Genomic DNA, 12325 nt, shown 5'->3' on the forward strand with positions numbered 1-12325 from the left:
TTTTTATTGTTCCCATTAGTTCATCCTTTGTTCACAGCAACACAAGTCAAGAGAAGGAGGTAACTTCTTGTCATCTAAATAGCCACCTTCCCAATTCCTTTATCATGCTGGATCAGAGCCAGCGTGTTCAGCGCCTTTTTCAACCATCATATGTAAGAGGAGATTGTTCTTTGTGTTGTCATGGTGGCTTGCATACACATCTCCTCTAGTAGCCTTCTCTTCATGGCCAGTCTCTAAGCTTTGAGGTGTGGTGGCCATGGATAAACCAGAATGGGATCCTTCAATTCTTCACCGACCCTTCTCTTTACCTTTTTTTCATCATCTCAAGTCCCTTGTTTAAATACTTATGACCAGCACTCTTCCTCTGCTTGAGTCAAGCAGGCTAAACCCAGTTACCTGCACAGGTGTTGCCCCATGAAAGAGCTGAAGTGCTGTCTGGTGCAAGGAGTAGTTCCCTCCCCTCTGTGTCCTATCTGAGCTGTAAGCCTTGCACGTTCTCAAGCCCAAGCATCGGTTTTCAGCCCGGCGCTGCCCTGTGCTGTCACTGAGACAGGTGTTTCAATGCTCCTTTTGTGCATAGATCTGCTTTATCTGTGTAATAACAAGCTGCACACGGAGCCCTTGGACCTCAGCAAGGTAGAGCATCTGGTGTGGATGCACGTGTCCATTTACCAAAACCAGAATGAACTTGCACAGTTGAGTCAAGGGAAAGGGAAATGTGTACCTTCGATATTCTGATTGTATGGATCTCACTTTTGAATGTGGCGATTTTAAGTGCACTATTGTCCATGTTGCATACAATATAACTCTTAAATTGCACTGTATAGCATATTGGCGTCTAACGTATGCTTTGCTAAAGCCTTGGAAAGTGCTATCGTGTACAGGTTCCTGTACAGTAGAAAATGTCTATTGGCAATTCTCTTTTTTTTTTTTGTTGTTACCGTGACCTTGAATAGCACTGTTTGTAATGTACTGTACTCGCTGTATCTGTTATGTGGCAAATGCATCTCTATCTAAATACCTGAAATTCCTCATTGGAGTTGGCTGCTGCCTCAAACTTGATTTGAACTGAGTTGAGGAAAGGTGGTAGGAGTTGTGCGCTATTGTTCAATGTTTTCTTTTTGTGTACAGAGTCCCAGCCATCACTACGCAGAACATACCGCACACAACCTGATGTATCTGAGTAAACTTGACCAGTTGAAAGTCTGTTCAGCAGGTTGGAAAACAGAGACAGAAGGGCTGTACATTTTGCTTCTAGACTTGTTGAGCAGTGCAGATCGTCTGGATTAAAAGCGCTGCGACTTTAAAAGAAATCTGCCATTGTGGTCTTTCTTGTTCATTGTGGTCTTTCTTGTTGGCATTGCCATTATAAGTCTTACTTTCACTGATGTGTGCGCGTGACTTGGCCTTTAATCACGCTAGCCCAAAACTTGATCTGTAATTCAGCCTGCGAGTGTGTTACTCTACAGAGTGCGAGTGTGACTGCATATGGGCGCTCGGTATAATAGGGTCAGGGCAGGTCCACGCTGCCTAAAGGATACTGAAGCTTTTGGGTACTTGTACTCTTCACAATGCCCCATTCAAAGCCTTGACTTTCTAACAAGGATTCATTGCTGGGTGTTGCAGTTGCAGGCTACAGAACAGATGAAGAGTCATTCAATCAACTAACAGCTGAATGCACCTGGCTGAGCCGAGGAGAAAGATGAGCTAAGGTAGGATCTGGAAGGAAATTTCTCCAGGAGCTCTTACAAAGTGGCTGGGGAAGTATGCCTTTCCCTTCCCTGGCTGGTGGATAGAGTTCTGATGCACATTGTTTAGTACTTTATTTAATTTAAAGGGTTGGGTTTTTGTGGGGGTGGGCACGTCTAAAATGAAACGAACTGGAGGAAAAGTCCTTTTGGGAAGCGAGCCATGTGCTGTACATGAGCTGATAATCTACTCCGTGCTCTTCTTTTAGTGGTGTTTGATATATAACAAAAAACCCTGACCTTTTATAAGTAGTTACTTACTGAACCCAGCATTGATCTCATGGTGCCGAGACAGTTTCAATAAACATAAGGGAGGTAGAAATATCCTCAAAAAGCTTTTGATCTTGCTTGAAAAGAAAAGCTGTTTCTTAGACCTGTACTCAAGACCAGGGATCCTGGTTCTCTCTGATTTGAAAAAAAAATCCCCAATTTTCAGATTTAAAAAAAGTAACCCCAACTCCACATTTTTTCTGTATTTCAAATTAACCACCACTAATGTATAGATCTAATAGTTCATTTGAAGGATCCTATTCTGGTTTATCCATGGCCACCATACCCCAAAGCATGAGAAAATGTGGATTTGGGGTTACTTTTTAAATCTGAAAACTATAGGGATTTTTTTCAAATCAGAAAACCAGGATCCCTGCTCAGAACTAGCTTCCTTTTGAAAAGTAGATGATATTACTACTACTAAAACCGATGAGCATGCTGCCTTCTCTGTATCCTATGAATAGCCTTGTATCAGTTGACAGAGAGAGAAAGCAGCAGTTGGAGGACTGACTTTTTGGTAAGTAAAAGATTTCTGTTGATTCCAGTCCCACATTTGATGTTGTATTTAATCAAAATGAAAAGCATGGTTCTTGCTTCAAAGAGCTATAATTAGGGACCTACCTAAATCACAGCAAGAGGAAGGGATTTTTGAAGGCTGCTCATAGCATGCAGAACCGATTTGCAGTCTTTTCGTAGAGCCCCGCCTCCCACCACCACCACCGCTGATTGGTTGAGAGGCCCTGCTGGCTCTGCCCCTTGCTGCTTATTGGCAGAAAGGCCAATCGCTCATTTTCAGACTGCAGCATTGCATCTGGCTCTTTAAAAGATGACCCTGAAACCCTTTTGCTTTCCTGGCTGGTGCTTTTGAGTCTACACCAGTCGTTCTCTCCCCAATCGCATGCTCTGCGGCTGCAGAGATTGCCACATTTTCTTTGTATTCTGACAAGCTTTTATTTTCTTTGCAGGCAATTCCATGCAAAATCATGGGAAAGCACCACTTTTCACAGTGATCATGGAAACCACAAAACCCTGATTTAAATAGATTCCCAGCTAAAAACTTAGGCCAGTGATTCCCAACCAGTGTGCTGTGACAGCCTGGGGTAGCTGGAGATCCTTTCAAGGGTGCTGCAGAGTGCTGCCTGGTGTTAGATGTGCACGCATGATTCACAAGATAAACCCAGAGTTTTCACACAGGAATCCGTAGTTGCAAAACCATTCTGACTTGTGGTCTTTGCAGCCCCTGCTACTTGTTACGTATATTATGCCATGAACTGGTTAATCGTGCAATAAATTTAGATCTGCCCCAAGTGCAAAGTAATTGTATCGCATCATAAAAATGACTATTCAGCTATTGAAAAGAGCCAACCAGTCATACATTTATTGCTTGAAAATGTGTATCAACTCTGTAGCTGGTTTCTATGTGAGGGAGGGGTGTTGAGCTAGATGACCTCCTCAGGTCCCGTCCAACCCTAATTTTCTATGATTCTATCCAGCTTTCATTTGAATATGTAGCAAAGTCCTGAGAGTTGTTTGCAACAGCAAAACTGCTTTATTTTTTCTGTAGTCAAAAAAATGAGTGAAAACTAAGAGCTGGCATTTCCTGAGAGGTGCTTCTTGTCTATTTTGAGTTTAAAAAGTTTGGAAACTAGCACTAGTTACTACAATTGGTTTAAATACTAATAGCACAGCTGTGTTGTCGCACAAACTCCCAGGGGAGGAGAACCGTTCCACTCGCCCCCTGCTCCCCAGATGCACTGTTAGGTGCGGGACTGAACTTCCCCAAGTCTAAAAAGTTTAGAAAACCAGCCTAGTTACTACTACTAACTAAGTACTACTAAGTGCAAGGTGTTGCACATGGGGAGGAAGAACCGGCACCACGCTTACAGGTTGGGGAACTCCCCTCTTGCCAGCACGGAGACGGAAAAGGATCTTGGAGTCGTCATTGACTCCACGATGAACATGGGCCGGCAGTGTGGGGAGGCAGTCAAGAAGGCCAACCGTACCCTGTCCTGCATCCACAGATGCATCTCGAGCAGGTCCAGGGAGGTGATCCTCCCCCTCTATGCGGCACTGGTCAGGCCGCAGCTGGAGTACTGCGTCCAGTTCTGGGCGCCACACTTCAAGAGGGACGTGGACAATATGGAAAGAGTCCAGAGGAGGGCCACTCGTATGATCAGGGGTCAGCAGGGCAGGCCTTATGAGGAGAGGCTACGGGACCTGAACCTGTTTAGCCTCCACAAGAGAAGGTTAAGGGGGGACCTTGTGGCCTGCTACAAACTGGTCAGGGGGGATCAGCAGGTATTGGGGGAGTCCCTGTTCCCCCGTGCGCTGCCAGGAGTGACCAGGAATAACGGTCACAAGCTGGCGGAGGGTAAGTTTAGATTAGATATTAGGAGGCGCTACTTCACAGTCAGGGCGGCTAGGGCCTGGAACCGGCTTCCAGGGGAAGTGGTGCAGGCTCCTAGCCTGGGGATTTTTAAAAGGAAGTTAGATGAGCACCTTGCCGGGGTCATCTGACCCCGGTGCTCTTTCCTGCCAAGGCAGGGGGTCGGACTAGATGATCTACCTAGGTCCCTTCCGACTCTAGCTACTATGAAACTATGAAACTATGCAACTAGGCACTAGTTACTACAAAGCTATCTTAACGGTATGTACTGGTGGTATTGCACATGGCTCTCCCCCCAAAATCAGCCCTCCAAAATTGGACATGCGCCTTAAGCAGAGAGGCTGACTTGCTGAAAGCATGGGGAGGTTGCAGTAGCTGCTGGGGGCTATGGAGGAAGGGCAGCTGGCACTTTTTAGCACCCAAGCTACCGTTTTAACCCTTTCACAGCCACTGCTGGATTGGCAGTAGCTTCGGGGGGGGGGGGGGTGGCTGAAGAGTATATTCTGCCCCTGTGGTCAGCACTCGGTCCTGATTCCTCTTCATTTTGCCTTCCCAAAGCAGAGCAAGCCTTACACAGGGGAGTTAAGTGAGTGAAAAAATGCAGTACTACAAGGGTGGAGCGTAGCGGTGGAGGGGCTACGGTATTGTGCGTCAGACCCAACGGATTTGCACCAACCTGGTGCAGTAGCCCCGGCCCAAAGGTGACCTGACCTGCCACTTGCATCCCTCCCTTGTATGGCTACTGAATCTGTTGTGCCTGAGTTAGGCCAGCACAACTGGTCACCAAAGCTCAGGACAGACCTTGGACCTGTCTTTACACAGATGAGCCCGCCAAATCTAAGTGCACTGATTGGCATGAGTGGACCCTGGTTGTGCAAGGAAGCATCTGAAGGATCGGGCCCCACGCTGGGAGTGTGGGGAACTCTGATCTATTGGGTTTGGAGGTTGTTCGCATTTACTTGGGATCTGGCTTTAAACAGATCAACAGTCTGGGTTAAGATACTGGGCTGGGACTCGGGAGATGGAGATTCAGTTCCTGGTGGTGCCTCTGACTGTTTGTGTGACCCTGGCAGTAGTGTAATTACAGGGGTGGTGAGCGGGGGGTTGGGGGGGGGCTAGGCTGATGATCTCACGATGTCCTTTCCAGCCCTAAACTTCTATGAATCTGAGGGAGCCTGCACCACAGGATTGCTGCCTTTGAAGCCAATGCTGCTACCTTTGGAGATGCTGGGCAGGTAAGACTCCCCTTCCCCAGCCTCTTCCCCACCCCCCAAGTGGTCCACATAGCCCCATCCCTCTGCCCCAGGTACAGAGTGAGCTTGCTACACATCTGGACTAGGCAAATCCCCTGTCTCAGTTTTTCATGAGCAAAGCAAGGGACTTACTTCATCCTGCTCGGGTGAGTGGATCGGTTGCAGTGAACACTCCAGTCTGGGGGAAACCTAGACCTGGGAGTCCATCCCCACCATGTGCCAGATGGGTGATCCCCATTGTTCTCAGGTAAACACATGTAAATGTCCCTGTTTTCCTACACTCTGCACCTCTGGTGTATTTAGGGAGCAAACTATTTGGGCTGGGGAATGCGTCTTGCTGTCTGTGTACAGCACCTGGCACAAGGGTGGCCAGCCTGTGGCACTAACAGCCTGCATGTGGTGCATGGTAGATCAGAGAGGGGTCATGCAGCACAGGGGAGCTGCAATGGGGAGCAGAAAGAGCAGCAGATCAGGCAGGGGAAGGAGGATTGCAGTGACACTTGGGGGAGGTACTGAGCTATACTGTGGCACATTTGCCAAACTGGCCTAGCAAAAAGAGTCCTATGTAGGCTGGTGCTAATGTCGGCAACAGCCCTGTTTTCAGTGTTACTTGGAGCTGCACCGCTGTAAAAACTTGGATAACTGCCCAGAAAAAAACCAAAAAGTATGGTCTCAAGATGCAAGTGAGTGCAGTTGGGAGCAATCAAAGACGGGTGTAGCGTCATTAGGGATGTGTCTTCAGGATGGTCTTTGGGAAAGAAGGCAGCCCCTTGATGCTCAGCTGTGGGACTGGCAACGAGAGAAGATGCCAGGTCATGAGATGAAAGAGAGCTGGGGGAGAGATCAGGACAGGAGCTTGGGAATGAGTTGGGGTTTCAGGGGAGATGAAGCTAGAGCCACAGGGAGGAGCAGCACCTATGGAAAGCGTAATGCTGGAGGAGAAACGTTTTGTGTCGTATGGAAGCAGAAGTGAAGTGAAGTGCTATGGGAAGTTACTAATTCAAGCCACAACTGTGCTTAGGAAGTCAGAGATCTTGCCCAAAGGCACCAAAAGTTTTTGAAACCAGCAAGGGATCTATGCTTCTCCCTCCCACCCGTGAAGAAAGACACTTGTATTCTGATTTCCACACCCAGGGTGGTGCCCTGGAGCCAACAGCCTTTTGCACGTCTGTCTTTCCAGGTAATGCGAACACCCTGGAACAGGCGTTGCCGTGCTCTGTGAGACGCTTCTCTCTAGCGCTTGTCTGCTGGCTGCCAGGAGCAGAAATTTGACGTTGGCACTCTGTGCCGAGGACTTGCAAGTCCGCAGTCCTAAACGTTTGCTCTACGCTCCCTTTCAATTGCAGTTTAATGGACCCATGAGCAACCGTAGACCGTCTGGGAGGGCGACACGCTGTCCATGAGTGGTGGGTTGGGGCCTGCAGTGCCATAGCCTGCATTCCTTCCCTGCTTTTCCTTACTTTTCTTTTAGCTGATGGCAGACTCGCACACTCCGTCATCTGTCTGTGAGGAGACCAACTTCCAAACCTTGAAAATATGGCACAAGGTATGACCCAACTAAGGTATCGTTGCTGTTGCAGCTTGAGCTTGACTCGGTGCGTGCAGCAGTGAGGCTGTACAGTTAGGACTACAGACTCCTGTACGTTTTTCTTCTTCCTCCCCACCTCCCAAGTCTGAGGAAAGGAGAAGAAAGAGCTGAAGGGCTCTTTGCTGGCCCGGCTTGTCTTCTGTCTTATGGATGTTTTTAGAGACAGTACTCTCGAAACCTATTGCTCCCATTATGACCCCCAAAGATGGATAGTTCAGCAGATCAATGCCTGGTGTGCTATGTTCCTGAAAGTGCAGCCACCTGTTTAGTTGTCTAACTGGGAGCTGAGTGCTTTTGAAAATGTCTCTCTGAGAACCAAAGCCTGCTTGGTTTAGTTTCATTCACTGTGAAGTTGTGTGAAGTTATTTCACTCAAATTTCAGGGCAGAGACCAGAGTCCCGATCCCAAACTGGATTTGGAGTGGTGGTCAGGCAACTACTGCATCTATGTGAAGCCCCATGAATTTTCTGGGATGCTTGGGACCTGGAAAGGGAGAACCCAACTGCTGAAATGAGCTGTTCTCCCGTTGAAAATAGGCTTTATAATGTAGAAGTGGCTCCTGCTTTCATTCTGCTGCAGTACATAATCTGTTATGTGAACTGTTCTTCCAAACCCTCTATTATGCAAACAGCATCTTTCTGCTGGCATCATGAGACGATCTTTTTTTTTTCTTTTTAAGCTTTATTTAGTGCAGTGATGCATCTCTTCTCCAAACCTTGGTACTGAACAACAAAGTATTCTCTCAAGTCCTACAAAATTAAGTCTCTCTGCCGGGAAACCTGGACTGGTTTTACGTGATGCATCATGTGTTAGCCTGCATCATTTCTCACAAATGGCAGGTTCAGTAACTTTAACAAATGCAGCCATTTGAATGGATTTTCAGTGGTTGCTTTCCAAAGGATAACAGAGGATGTGCACTGTATGACTTGAAATATTCTAATGGGTTTGTTCGTGGTCTTCCCCATGGTAGCATCTGAGCCTTTAGAGTCGTTATGTGCATTAAGTGACATAACGACTAACTGTCCGGGTGGTTGATTCTTTTCTTTCATCCTCTTCCCTGGAGGAGATTGTGCGTGTGCAGTGGGGTGTTTTGTTTTGGTAGTAAGGCTGTGTGAAAATCAGCATTTCCAACCGATGGGGAAGGTGTGAGATTTCGACATATATATTTGTCCTGAATGGGAACGAGAGCTTGAAATGTTGACCTTTTTCAACTGGGGTGTTTTAGGTTAGCTTTTGGTGAAACACAAAGTCCCCTCATTTCATTAAGAAAGAAATGTATCTTTTTTTTTTTTAGTTTTACATTTTCAATAATAATAATCCATTCCCAAATTTCCAAATCCCCATTTCATTTTGAATTGTTGAACTGGACATACAGGTTTTCGAGTCATAAAAAATGAAAGTGGGAAGGGACCTCAGGAGGTCACATCTAGTCCGACCCCCTGCTCAAAGCAGGACCAGCCCCATCTACATCATCCCAGCCAAGACTTTGTCAAGTTGGGCCTTAAAATTCTCCAAGGATTAAGCTGCTAGGTTCATTAAAATGCATTGCCTTATGGAGCTGCAATGCTTTATGGGACCTATTGCTTAGGTACTTCAGCTCTCATCTGCTTATGGTCTGGACCGCCTGGCTATAACACATTTCCTACACTGCATGACATGGCTTGGCCAGAAGGAGAGACACACTGCATTATGCAAAATCTAATCCAACCAATGGTTCAGCCCATAGAAAAACATGGGGACCTACAACTACAGTTTCCCCAGGCCAATCCGGCACTGTAGGGAGATGACTTCATGTTAAACTGACTTAAAATGAAACCATTTGGTTCAGCTCATGAAAAAAAAAAAGTTAATTTGGACAGGATCTATGGAAAACAAACCTTTTGGCAAAACCTTTTTTTTTTCCTTCCAAAGAAAACCATCCCCTAGCTGCACTGTCTAATCTCAGTGGGAATTTTCCAGCTGTTTTTTGCTGGTAGGGCTTTGTTTCTGTTAATGTGTGCATGTCCAAGTGGTAGTAGCATCCCAATGTAAAAGAATATTGTAAAGAGGTAACAAGCCAAGCACCCTATTATTTCCCTCCTATGTTCTGAACAATCCTCCATTTACTGGGGAGGAGAGGTAGACATAAAACCTACTGACAAAAGTCAGTTTTCAATCACACTTGCAGGGCTGGCAGCAAAATATAAAGACACTTTACAAGTAGAAAGGAGATAGCATTGGCTCAGTCCTGTACCATCCAAACAGCTTTATAGCAAGCACAAACAGACACTGGGAAGCTGCTTTGAAGAGCCTATAAATCAGTGGAATAAATGCGTGACTGGAATCAGAGCGAGAACATTAAGAACGACTGTTTCATCAAGAAAACTCAAGTTTGGGAGTAAAACTGTAGCTCTTCTTGTCCAGTTATAAAAAAGAATTAAGCTTGTATCTAAAATGCATTTAATAAATGCTTTCATTTGTATTCCCTGGTAAAGAAGTAGTATCATACCCTCAAGCAAAGGCAAGAACCTCATTTAAGTTATGTCATTTCTTACTGGCACACGGTGTACCACTTGTGGTCTCCCTGTTTGGCTCTTTTATCTAAGCAAAGTTGCAAGCTCTGGGCTGGGGGTGTGTGCGCGTGTGTATTTTGAAACGCACCCAGCCTGCTGTTAGCACTCGATAGATAAATAATAATTGCATAGTCCTGGCAATGACAGCAACTGCCATTTTAATTTCCATTTTTATACTCCTTGGCTGGATATTTCCCTCAGGAGCTCCAGCTAAAGTAGAGTTTTATTTTGGGAGGAAGCTTGAAGTTAATTGAAAGAGACATTTTGGAGAGGAGAGATTTAACTAAATGTGAGCTTTCTGCAGACTTCATAAAAAGCAGAGGTATGTCTCTGGAAGGCAGATTTATGGAGAAGCGGGGTCAGATAGAAACAAATAGCAACTGAAAATGTCTTTGGAGCTAACAACCTGCGTAGGTTCCCCCAAACCTTTGTGTCACCAGTTCCCATTTTGTCAGGTTTCTAGGTTTTCAATCTGTATAGGCTATGCAAGTTCAGAGCTACCAGGAAGGAGAACATGCTGCAAAAAAAAGAATGTTTCCAACTATTTTAGTTGGTCTAATAAAAGATATTGGATTTACCCAAAGAGCCTTGTTGACCTAAAGAAACACCAGAACTTGCTGGTATTTAAAGTCCACGTTGAACATTGAAAAAGACATTCGTGTTCTTTATAGCTCATTGCACTTATTTTCCAAAGACTTATTTGACAAATGTGTTCAGTCAGTGTAACAAACTATTAAATTGTTATACTGGTATAATCTCCCTTCCATACATTGTGTGTTTATAGAAAATGTAGCTCGAAGTGTGGCCATTCGAGTCTTAGATGTTGGCCATAGCTAACTGCATGACCTCACGCTTGGTTTAAAAAAAAAAGCACATGATGTGTAATGCATCTTCATGCTTTTATTGCCTCCAGTATTTCAAGCCTAACAAATTCAGGCCTGCCCATTTCTTGCCTAAGCAAGTGAAAGTGATGTGTCAAGATTAACAGAGTTTTTATTGGTTTTGCTGATGCTGTTGCTTTACTGGCAGGAAACTTTCACCGGATGTTGCCATCCCACTGAACTCAGTCTTCTCTTCCCCCTTTAACTACCAAATGGTCACCCTGTATATTATGTAGTTCAAGGGCCTCTGGGCAGTTCCCGCTGATGGGATATAGTGCCTTTGAGCTGTGGAACAGCATAGACGAGCTGTGTCCATTGGTAAAAATGGGTGTGCTAGGGTGACACAATCAGTGTCTCAACCTGTTGGATGAAGCACACCCTTCAAGTGACTTCACTCCCTTCACTGCAACAGAGCTAATGGAAGGACCTTTCCTCTCTGTGAGGCCAGTTTTAGCCTATTAGCCGTGGATAGCTGCTGTTAAAGCTGTTGGTGACAGGCCAGTTGTCTTGAGGTAACTGGAAACCGAAGGTCACGTGTCAGGTCTCAAACACTGGGGAAGGCACAAAAGGTGGGCAGGCAGCCCGGGTATTGCTGAAAGCAAAAGACAGCTGTGGAGGCTGAGGCTAGGGACAGAAGTTACACATAAACCGGTTTAAGTGATCAGAAACTGGTTTAAACCCATAACAGAACAGAAGCTCCATGCACATAAACCAGTTTAAAAATGGCTGAAACTGGTTTAAGATAAATTGGGTGCAAAGTAGTATCAGACTGAACTGATTTGGACCAAATGAATTTATGAAACTTCTGTCCCAGATCCCTTCCTGGTTCAAGTTAAATCACTTGATACAACAGCGGGGCTGGACTCGATGATCTCCCGAGGTCCCTTCCAGCCCTAATGTCTATGAAATAATGTCTATGAACAACACGTTTCTTAAGACTTTTGCATCTTACGGCCTAATCAGCCTACACATAACAATGAGATCCCTCCAGCAATACCATCTCAGACCTGGTATACACACCCTGAAAAGTAAGATATTCATATCCCTGCCCTCCTACCAGTAGTTTCAACAGTTTCACTGGTGGGAGATGGGAGACTGAACACAGCCCCCTTCAAGGCATGATCTTCCATCCCTTGCAGTTATGATCACCACAAATCAAAGTTGGGGTGCTCATTTACTTGTACCTGGCCACTGGAATAACTCACAGTCCAAGTCCTGAACCTCAAGGCCGGCCCTCTGCCACCCCAACCTCAAGTGGGACAAGTGCTCATAAAAATATCACAGCTACAGTTTATACTTACTAGCAGGTAGAAATGTGCTCTTGGATCATGCCTCTGAGCATTCATACTGCCCGCCCGTCTCCCCTTCTGCCCCTGTAATTCAGGACTATGTGGATTAACCAGAAAGAGCTGAAGTGACCCAAGAGCTCTAGCAGATGGAGTCTGGTTGATGATGTTATCATCCTAGTGCAGAGTATTACTACATCCTACAGCAGACCTGGCTTTTCTCTACTGTCCCATGGCTTATTAGTAAGAATGCACCGAGTTACTTCTTGTGCTTGGGGTAAGCCGCCTTCCTTGAATTGATATATTTATTTATTTATTGCTTCTAGTTAATAACATTTTTATTAGTAGTAACATGTCTAGC

At 45.6% G+C, this 12325-nt stretch overlaps 1 protein-coding gene across 1 annotated transcript in view; it reads left to right on the forward strand.

Annotated features, from left to right (window-relative positions):
* Nucleotides 1–1331, forward strand: part of MTMR9 (myotubularin related protein 9) — a 40990-nt gene extending 39659 nt beyond the window's left edge. The window contains exon 11 of the mRNA XM_090027628.1: nucleotides 1132–1331. The gene's annotated coding sequence lies outside the window, so the exon portion shown is untranslated. The remainder of the gene's footprint in view (nucleotides 1–1131) is intronic.
* Nucleotides 1332–12325: the final 10994 nt, after the last annotated feature.

Source organism: Crocodylus siamensis, chromosome 1 (assembly GCF_052110815.1).
Source record: "Crocodylus siamensis isolate JL-2025a chromosome 1, ASM5211081v1, whole genome shotgun sequence".
Lineage (NCBI taxonomy): Eukaryota > Metazoa > Chordata > Crocodylia > Crocodylidae > Crocodylus > Crocodylus siamensis.